This window comes from Balaenoptera physalus (genome assembly GCF_965194825.1).
Source record: "Balaenoptera physalus genome assembly, chromosome: 7".
In the NCBI taxonomy this organism is placed as follows: Eukaryota; Metazoa; Chordata; class Mammalia; order Artiodactyla; family Balaenopteridae; genus Balaenoptera; species Balaenoptera physalus.
Window position 1 is genome coordinate 89,725,862 of NC_138886.1, and position 9,994 is coordinate 89,735,855.

The 9,994-nt window shown below is 46.1% G+C and overlaps 1 long non-coding RNA gene across 1 annotated transcript; it reads left to right on the forward strand.

The window, feature by feature from the left end:
- Positions 1-1,371: 1,371 nt before the first annotated feature.
- Positions 1,372-9,676, forward strand: LOC309664503. The gene is made up of 2 exons (XR_014265836.1): positions 1,372-7,227; positions 8,217-9,676. It is a non-coding gene; the product is annotated as an uncharacterized lncRNA (long non-coding RNA).
- The last annotated feature ends 318 nt before the right edge of the window (positions 9,677-9,994 follow it).

The following is a 9,994-nucleotide window of genomic DNA, read 5'->3' on the forward strand; positions in this document are numbered from 1 at the left end:
GAGCCCGTACTCCGAAACAAAGAGAAGCCACCGCAATGAGAAGCCCGCGCACCGCAACGAAGAGTAGCCCCTGCTCACCACAACTAGAGAAAGCCCGTGGGCAGCAACGAAAACCCAACACAGCCAAAAATAAAATAAATAAATTTATCAAAAAAAAAATAACATTCTAACTTAAAAAAAAAAAAGAATTAGGTGTGTGTAGCAGAGATGGCTAAGTGCACTCCACTATCCTTTCTCTTCCTCTATCATAGAAACTTTAGTTGGGAACATGGATGGATACCTGGAACAGAAAGTACATCTCCCTGATTCCCTTCCATCTAGGTATAGCCACGTGGCTAAGTTCTGACCATAGATGTGAGTGGAAGTATCCAGAAACTTCTAAGAAGTGTCTTAGAGAGTTCCCTGGTGGTCCAGTGGTTAGGCCTCGGCATTTTCACTGCCATGGCCCTGGGTTCAGTCCCTGGTCAGGGAACTAAGATCCTGCAAGACGCGCAGCGTGGCCAAAAAAAAAAAAAGGAAGTGTCTTAGAGTGTAGGATGCACACTTCTTTCTCTCTTCCTCCTTCCTGCTGGATAGATGCAAGCATGATGGCTGGAATTCAAGCAGCTATTTGGGCCACAAGGTGGAGACTACGTATTGAGAACAGCAGAACAGGAAGTTAGGAGGAACCTGGGTTTCTGACAGCATGGAACTGCCACACCAGGCTCATCCTGCTTGCCTTGGGACATCCTCTACATAAGAAAGATCATCTTTCTTGCTTAAGCAGCTGGTATGTTGGGGTTTGTGTTACTCATAGTCACACTTGCCCCGAGTGACACAGCATATAAAGTAACTGGCACAGCATCTGGCCCATCACAAGAATCCCAGCTGAGGATCCTACCCAGTCACACATGTATGATGGGAGTGGAGTAGAAATGAACCCAGGCCTGTGAGCCTGGGAGGGAAGCTGACACAAAGACCGTGAAATTCCACTGCCCCACCCCAGCCCTGGCCCAGCTATTGGTCATTGGTCCTTAGTCTCTGAAGGCCAACACCTAACAAAATGACATGTGTTAAGCCACACATTTTTCTGACTGTATGTTTTGCCAATTCAATTAGATTTTCCTCTGGTTGATATTGGAGTGAGTCTTCATTTCCTGACCATCTGCTGTTTGGGTGGCAGGAAAGTCCTCTGAGTGCTAGAGGAGAAGCCCAGATTGAACGTGCTCCACGGACGCCCCAGGAGCAGAGGGACTGATGGCGGTGTTCCCGGGGAGCTCCCGACAGCTGCGCCACACACAGGGAAGCTCAAGGGCTGCCAGCCCCCGGTCTGAGCCTGCGTCCAGAGCTCTTCCCGCTCCAGACGCTCGTAATATTATTCAGTTTAAAAAGGAAGGAAATTCTGATACATGATGCAGCATGGTTGAAACTTGAGGGCATTATGCTAAGTGAAATAAGCCAGTCATAAAAAGGACAGATACTGTACAATTCCATGTGTATGAAGCATCTACAGTCATCAAATTATAAAATCAAAAAGTAGAATGTGGGTTGCCAGGGGCTGGGGGAAAGGGAATGGAGAGTTAGTGTTTAATGGGGAAAGTTTCTGTTTGGAATGATGAAAAAGCTCTAGAGATCTTTTGTACAGCAATGTGAATACACTTAACACTACTGAACTGCACACTTAGAAATGATTAAGTGGTAAAAAAAAGATTACCTACCTATATCTATATTGATAGATCTCTTGTATCTCATTGGTCACAGACCTTCTTGGAGAGTATCTCTGTGACTGTGTCAATCTGTGTCCAGTCAGAGGGTAGGGACCACACAGTGACCTGAACAGGATGTCTAATAGGCCCAGTTAGTAAGCACTGATGAGACATAAAAGAAAGCTCCAGAGAACCCAGGGCTGAGGGAGGGCACTCACGGAGGTCAGCTTGGAAGGAGCTAGGCCTCAATGGAGAAGGCATGCCTGAGCCCACTAGATGTCAGGGAAATCTGCTGGTTTGTGTGGGCCAGGCTGGTCTGCAGCCACCATGGCGCAGGCGCTGTGCCTGGTGGCCAGGTACCTAGCAAGCTCAGGGCATCAGGATGCAGGTGGGGGCTGAGAGCGGGAAAGCTGAATCTAGAGGCCTTGGAAAGGTAATCACCAGGGTGGGGCTGCAAGGTCACAAGGGAATGTCATTTGGGGTGCATGGCTGGGCACCAAATGTCCTGACCCCCACACCTCAGACCCCCAGGCATCAGAGCCTCCTCCCCCTTCCACCCCTCCAGTGCCCTGAACTGGGGGAGCCTGACATTTTGCTCACCAGGAAGGAGAAACGTCCAAGGGTATTTGGAGCTCAGAGGCAATGAACTGGTACACTGACCTTGGGAGAATAAGAGGCCTCCAGTACAGGATGCCAAAAAAAATAACTGGTAAAATAATATAAAATTATTATTTTATCTGAATTTATCTGAATAAAATCTAATAAACTGGACTACATAAAATTGAAAACTTCTGCTTATCGAGGAATGGGCTGCTGATACACAAATAGCACTGGTGAACCTCAGAAATATTTTGTGAGTGAAAGAAGCCAGACATATAATAAATGAATCCGTTTATTTGTGGTTCCAGAACAGGCAAAGTGAATTAGAACAGTGGTGGCTTCTGTAGTGGGGGGAGAGGGCTTGACTGCACAGGGGCCAGAGGAAACTTTCTTGGGGACAGCAATGTTCTAAGACTTGATATTCGTGATGGTCCATCTAAACAGTTCTCAAAACACATCAGTCTGGACCTCCAAGATGAGTGCTTTTTCGGTGTATGTGAGTTATAATTCACTGCTAACATCTAAAGCATATCTCACCCTGTCTAGCCCTGGCTGGAGAGGTAGCTCGAACACGTGCTCTCCCTGCAAAGTTCAGAGAAGTAAGACCAAGGCCTGAGGCTGCACGGCCAGAGGGCAGAGGCCAGCCTTGAGACGAGAGTGTCCCTCGGGTTCCCTCTGCCCTCCCCAGTCCACACCCTGGTGACTAACTTCTGCATCCAGGAGCCACCCGCACACCTCTGGCCACCCCAGCTGACACAGGGCGTTCCCTAAGGAGTGTGCGATGGACAGTGCACTCAGTGGGTGGTGGGCTGGGAGCAGAGGCCACCTTTGGTGGGGGGCAGGGGGGGTCCCTCGGTATCACTGGGGGCCTATGGGCATCATGGAGGTCATGAACATCACAGGGGCCATGAGCATCACTGGGGACATGTACATCACAGAGGGTCATGGGCATAATGGGGACCATGGGCACCATGGGGCCTGTGGGGGTCATGGATATCATAGGAGCCATAGGCATTTGGGACAATGGGCATCATGTGGGCCATAGATATTATGGGAGCTATGGGCACCAAGGGGGCCAAGGACATCATGGGGTGTCATGGACATAATGGGAGGACATGGGCATCACAGGGGCTGTGGGCATCATGGAGGACACGGACATCATAGGGGAATATGAGCATCATGGGGGCCATCAGCCTCTGGGGCCAGTGAGGTGGGAGATGTCCCCAGCCTTAGGCTGGGCTCTCACTTTGGCCTGAGTGGGTGGTGCCCAGGAGCCCAGGGTTATCCCCACCCCATCTCTGGGGATGCAGAACCAGGACCCTGGTACTCTCTGAAGCATCCCTGATCCTACCTGGCCTGTGCCTTCTCCTGCATCCACTCCTGGGGAAGCTTAGGGAATGCTGGGAAGCTGTCACCTGAGAGGGGACAGTGAAGCCAATAGACGTGCCTTTGACTAGGGATCAAAAAGACCAGCAATACTTTTTAAGTTGTTTCTTTTAACTCTTTTGTCTGGTTATAAAATAATGTAGGAAGTATACACACAGAACTGTAACTGACAGAGGCAAGTCCTCTAAAAAAAAAGGCATTTTTGTCATGCCATTTTTGTTATGGATGAAGAAAGAAGCCAGCGGGCTTACAAGGTGTCACATGCCCACTGGAGAAAGCTTGGTAAGTCAGCAAAGGTGATTAGGAAGAAGACCTCATCCCACCACCCAGGGAAAACCATGGTTAACATTTCAGTGGGTTTTTTCTAAGGAAGTGTGTTTGTATCATTGAAATCATTTAATTTTGCAACCTCTCCCCATAACAGTGTAGTGTCAGCCATAACAAGCTGCACTGTAAGCATCTCTTGTAATGGTCACATGATATTCTATCACGGAGGGGCCACAAATCATCGTTTCCCTGGCATGCATTTAAGTTGCCTACAATTTTTCATTACTTCATATAATGCTATGGTGAATTATTCATAATGCTTTTATCATATTAAACAATGTCTCTTTAGAATAGATTCCCAGCAGCAAAATTATTTGGGTCAGAGGATATAAATATTCTAAAGGCCCTTGATATATATTGCCAAATTGTTGTGTGGAAGAGTCAGTCACTGTGTTTGCAGATGCTTCTCATGTAGCAACTGTGGAAATTTGTGTACATTCAGGGTTTGTTGTTCATTGTGAATCATGGTTTCAACATATAGGTCTTTAGCTCTGAGGCTATTTTTTAAAATATGTGGTAGCCATTTATATTTCTTTTGATTCACTGGCAGAGACAATGCTCAGAGTTTGTCAAATTATTTTCTTGGTCCCATACATCTGGGTGTGATCACATGACTAATTCTCATGTGTGAGAGGAAGTGACCTGCTACTAGATTGAAATATGCTGGGTCCCTGGGCACCACTTGGTTGAAAAGCAGGAGAGCCCCCTTACCCACATCAGGTGTGTGAGAGTGAGAAATAAACCACTCTGTATTAGCCACCAAAATGCTGGGGTTTATCTGATACCACAGCAGAGTTTGGCCTCTCGACCAAAATACTCACACTATTAGTTATCTATCACTTTAAAACAAACAAGTGGCTTTAAAAAATAATCATTTAGTGTCTCTAATAGTTTCTGTGGGTCAAAAATTCAGAAGTGTCTCTGCACAGTGGCTCTGGCTCAGGGCCTCTTATGAGGCTGCAGTCAGATGTCAGCTGGGGCTATAGTCTCACCTGAAGATTTGAGTGGAGCTGGGGATGTACTTCCAAGGTGATTCAGTCCCTCATGGCCAGCTGGTACCGGTGGCCATTGCTTGGAGGCTTCAGCTCCTCCCCACACTGGGCTCTCCTCAGTGCTGCTTGAGCATCCTCACAATATGGCAGCTGGCTCCCGCAGAGAGAGTGATCCAGGAGAGGAAGAGAGAAGCCACAGTGCCTTCTATGACCAAGCCATAGAAGTCACACACCATCACCTCTGCTGTAATTTATTGGCCATATACACTAGCTCTGATTTACTGTAAGAAGAGACTACAGAAGGGTGTGAAAATGAAAGCAAGGATTATTGTGGCCATCTTTTTTTTTTTTAATTTTTTGCTGCATTGGGTCTTCATTTTTGCACACTGCCTTTCTCTAGTTGCGGGGAGAGGGGGCTACTCTTCGTTGCGGTGCACGGGCTTCTCGTTGTGGGGGCTTCTCTTATTGTGGAGCACAGGCTCTAGGAGCGTGGGCTTCAGTAGTTGTGGCTCGTAAGCTCTAGAGTGCAGGCTCAGTAGTTGTGGCACACGGGCTTAGCTGCTCTGCAGCATGTGGGATCTTCCTGGACCAGGGCTCGAACACTTGCCCCTTGCATTGGCAGGCAGATTCTTAACCACTGTGCTACCAGAGAAGTCCCTTGTGCGCATCTTGAGGCCAGCTATCTCACTCCCTAAATCTGCTTTAGAAATTTATTCTTTAAAAAAGTCATGGGTATGTGCAAAGATTTAGGTACCAGGAGAGGATGATCATTGCAGTATTGCTTTTAGAAGCAGAAGAAAAAGGTGGGGGGGACATAAATTCCATAAAGTTGAATAAGGCATAATATGACATTAAAATAGAATTGTATGCAGTCATATGTTGCAGAAGAATTTTTATGACACGGAAAGTTGTGTTTGTAACATAATTAAGCAACAAAATAACATAAGTAGAATGATTCTGTTGTGTAAAGAACATGTCTTTATAAAAAAGCATAGAAAAGGTATGAAAGGCTATACGTCTGGGGTAATTTGGATTATAAATGGGCATGTATCCACACACCTCCCCTTCAAATGTGAGTGGAGGACACTTTCCCACCATGTTGATCTTGGGCTTGGCCAAATGGCTTGCTCTGGCAGCAGCATCAGTAGCCGATTCCAATCCTAAACCTTCAGAGGACTTCCATGCTCTTCTTGCCAATCTGGGAGCTCCGGACTCCCAACAGGAGAGGAGCATGCCGAGAAGCATGTCCCAGGAGAATGGGAGACATGCGGAGCACACCTGGATCACACCTGAAGCTGAGGCTGAGCCCCATCCAACCCACAGGTGCAAAAGCAAGACGTACACCCTCACCCTCCTGCACCTCCTAGTATTCACGATGGCGGTGACTGATGATACAACATCAAACTAGGAAAAGCTGTTATTCCTGCATGATAGAATCATTTTCCTTTTTTTCTCTTACCTTGTCTAAATTTTCTGAAATGAACATAATATTATATTATTATATTAACTAATTATATATTTTATTCAATATATTCATTATTTATATAATACATTATATTTTATTATTTAATTATATTATATTATTTATATAAATTTTTATTGTTTATTTAAATGTTTTTATTATTTTATATAAAGAATGTGTGCATGTGTGTGTATGTGTAAAACAAGGTTTTGGGAAGTTTAAAAAGAAAACCTTGCCCTTAAGGCCACCCTGTCTCTCTGTTCCCTGCCTCCTGCAAATGCACCGTAACTAGTGATAATCACAATGCACATTTTGATATCCTGTCTTTTCTCTGAAGTTACATTGTAAGCACTCTTTTTGTTACTATATGTCCTTCATGAGTAACATTTACAGTGATGACAGAATATCCCACCAAGTGAATATAACAGCATTCTCATGTGTTTTACCTGCTGGAAATTTAAGTTACAGGCATAACTTGTTTTACAGTGCTTTGCTTTATTGCACTTTGTAGATACTGCATTTTTCACAAATTGAAGGTTTGTGGCAACCCTGCATCAGATGATAGTTAGCATTTTTTAGCAATAAAGTATTTTAAAATTAAGGTATGCACATTGTTTTTTTAGACATAATGCTATTGCACACTTAATAGACTACAGTATAGTATAAACATAGCTTTAATTTGCTCTGGGGAACCAAAAAATTTGTGTGACTCACTCATTGAATTGTTCATTTTATTGCAGTGGTCTGGAACCAAAGCTGCAATATCTCCAAGGAGGTCTGTATTTCGGAATTGTCGTTTAGTGAATGTGTGACCATGAATATATTCATGCATGTGCATTGTGTTTTTCCCTTTGCTTCCCAAAGATAAAATCACAGACTTGAGACACACAGGAGGGGATGAATATTTTACTCCCTCTTGATATGTATTTAAAAGTTTGCCTTCCAGAAGGAATCAGCCAATGTACCTCTCCACCAGCTGTACTTACAGGTGTGCCGGCCTGTAGAAGACACCACAGATTACCCACTGCATGTCCCTCAGGAAATGAGACCTGATTTGATTCTGGAGTGTGGGGGGCAATTTGCCCATCCCACCCTGTATCTATGGGTAGCTAATGAGATGTAAGCAGAATTACTGAGTGAGTCATCTGGAAAGCTCCTTAAGAGGGGATAACTGGAAATGAGCCCTTTTTGCCCCCATGCCTGCTTTCTGTTGTGATGGTTGGATCTCCAGCAGCCATCTTGGGCCATGAGGCTATTTTGAGGAGGGAAGCTCCACACTATGCAAGGCAGAAAAGAAAGATCCCCCCCACTCCCTCCTGCTGAGCTGACATTGCCCTGTTGCATATCCCAGCTGCTCTGTGGGTTTTGTGAAACTGTGTGTGAAGTCTCTATCTCATTGTATTATATGCAGGCAAGACTGAACTCTCCTACAGATGTCTGGAGTAAGCTATGGTGTAGTGGTTTTTTTGGCACATAATAAGCACGTTACAGCAGAAAACAATAATAATAATAGTACTGTGGAGGAGCCATGCCAGCCTTAGATTTCCTGTCTCCAGGTTTGTTTCAATGTGAGAGTAAAATAAATCCAGTATTAGTTAAGTCTTTGAATTTTAGACCTCTATTACTAGTAACTGAGCTACTTCTTAACCTCTCCAGAACATTACTAGCATTGGCTTTAGCACATTACATTTTTTAAAATTATGTATAGGTGTCAAATAAGACTTAATTGTTGCTTAATTGTACATTTTTGGAGGAACATTACAGGCAGAAGGAGTAGCACAAGCAAAGCTGTGCAAATTGGGAATGACAGCCATTTTCAAAAACACAACAGTCACTTCCTGGGGCATGACACCGTCTGATTTCATCTTACTGAGAGGGTGTCAGGTAAGACATAAATGCACGTCACTCCCATCATGGAGAACCATTGAGGCAGAGCATCCCTATGGAAACTCAACCTGTGTTTTCATGTCTCTAGTCTCTCTCCTCTCTTGCTCCCTCTCCCCCTTTTTCCCTCTCTCTCTAACAGTTTTAGCAGGAGAGGGATCAGCGAGTCCCCTGCCCAGGACAGGGTGAGTAACTCACATAAAAAGGGACGGGTTGCACAGCTTGGAGAAAGAGCTGGAAAACTGACACCCTCAGAGCAGGAGAGCCCAGCCCTGCTGGCACTCTGTGAAAGGCTGCTTCTCTCCTCCCTGCATTCAGATGGAGACACACCATGCAGCCCAATAAATGCCCCTTTGTGCTGGATGGGTTTCCATCAACTTATGAGATGTCTTTAATGAGAGCTGGTTGTACTCTGCCCAGCCTCTGCCCAGCAACAGGCCTGCCAGCCTGGACACCATAAGAGCCAGCAACAGGAGATGGACGTTTTGGGGAGACTCCCCGGAGTTTTTAGCATCTGCACAGTGCAGACAACATCCACGGGCTGGACAGGCAGCTGGCCCCATGGAGAGGCCAGTGGGTCACATGCAGGGCCTGGCTCTTGGACCTGCCTTGAATATGCAGCTGGAGGCCCCAGTGGTCTGGTGGTTCAGCCCCCAAGCAGTTGTGGCCCCAGAACCAGGCCCTGGGGTCAGCCAGCTCCCATCCCACTCCATGTCAGACCAGGAGGACACACCTGCTTCCTACCTGCTCCTAAAGGGACAAGGGTCCTTTCCTTGGGCAGGCCAATTCACCCCTCAAACCTCCACACCCTCTCCCTTAGATGGGAGGTAGCAGTTGTGGAATTGAAATGGAATATCTCAGCTTCCAAATTCTTCTGATCAGCCTTAGCTGAAAGCAAGGAAAGAACCAGGGGTTAGCCAACCAAACAGGATTCAAGAGAAACTTGAAAGAAGAGGCTGTGGGGACCAACATTTTCAGACCGAGAAGCACAGCCCAGGCATTACAGCAGGCGAACAGCGGCCAGAGGGTAAAAGGCAAGTTAAAGTAAAACCATCTTGCTCCCTCACCTCGTTGCCCTACAGTTGTTCTTAGCAAACAAGGTCCTCTGGGAACTCCTACTTTTTGATGACATAGTCTTTACCAGGATGAAGGTAGCCTTGCTATCTGTTGGACCAAATCTGCTCATCAACTGTGAGAAATGACCGATGACAGGACATCACCTGGTCATCGGGAACCCAGCCAGCATGAAAACTTTGTCGGCTGACCCTGGAACCTATACAGGATCCCTCTTTAGGACTCTTTTCTTCACGGATTTATGCAAGTAAAATAACTAAAAATGGTGTCTTTGCAGTATAGTCATTTCTAACATGCTACACTGAGCAGTCAATTTTTCCACAGCAGAAGACACATGCCCTGTGCTGAGGGGCAATTAGTGAGTGCATCTGTGCAAAGGTGCCATGGCAGGTGCTGAGAAGTGGGGTCTCTTCCCCTCTGCACCCCTCAGTCAAATCCACTTGACTCAAATTCCCACCTTGGGGCTCAGAGTGGGGTCCCCAAAGCAGCCACACCAGCCTCCCTGGGACCTGGGTAGAAATGCAGGGGGTGGGCAGCAAGTAATGTCTCTCAGCAGTTCTGATGCTGGCCTAACCAGGATCAGA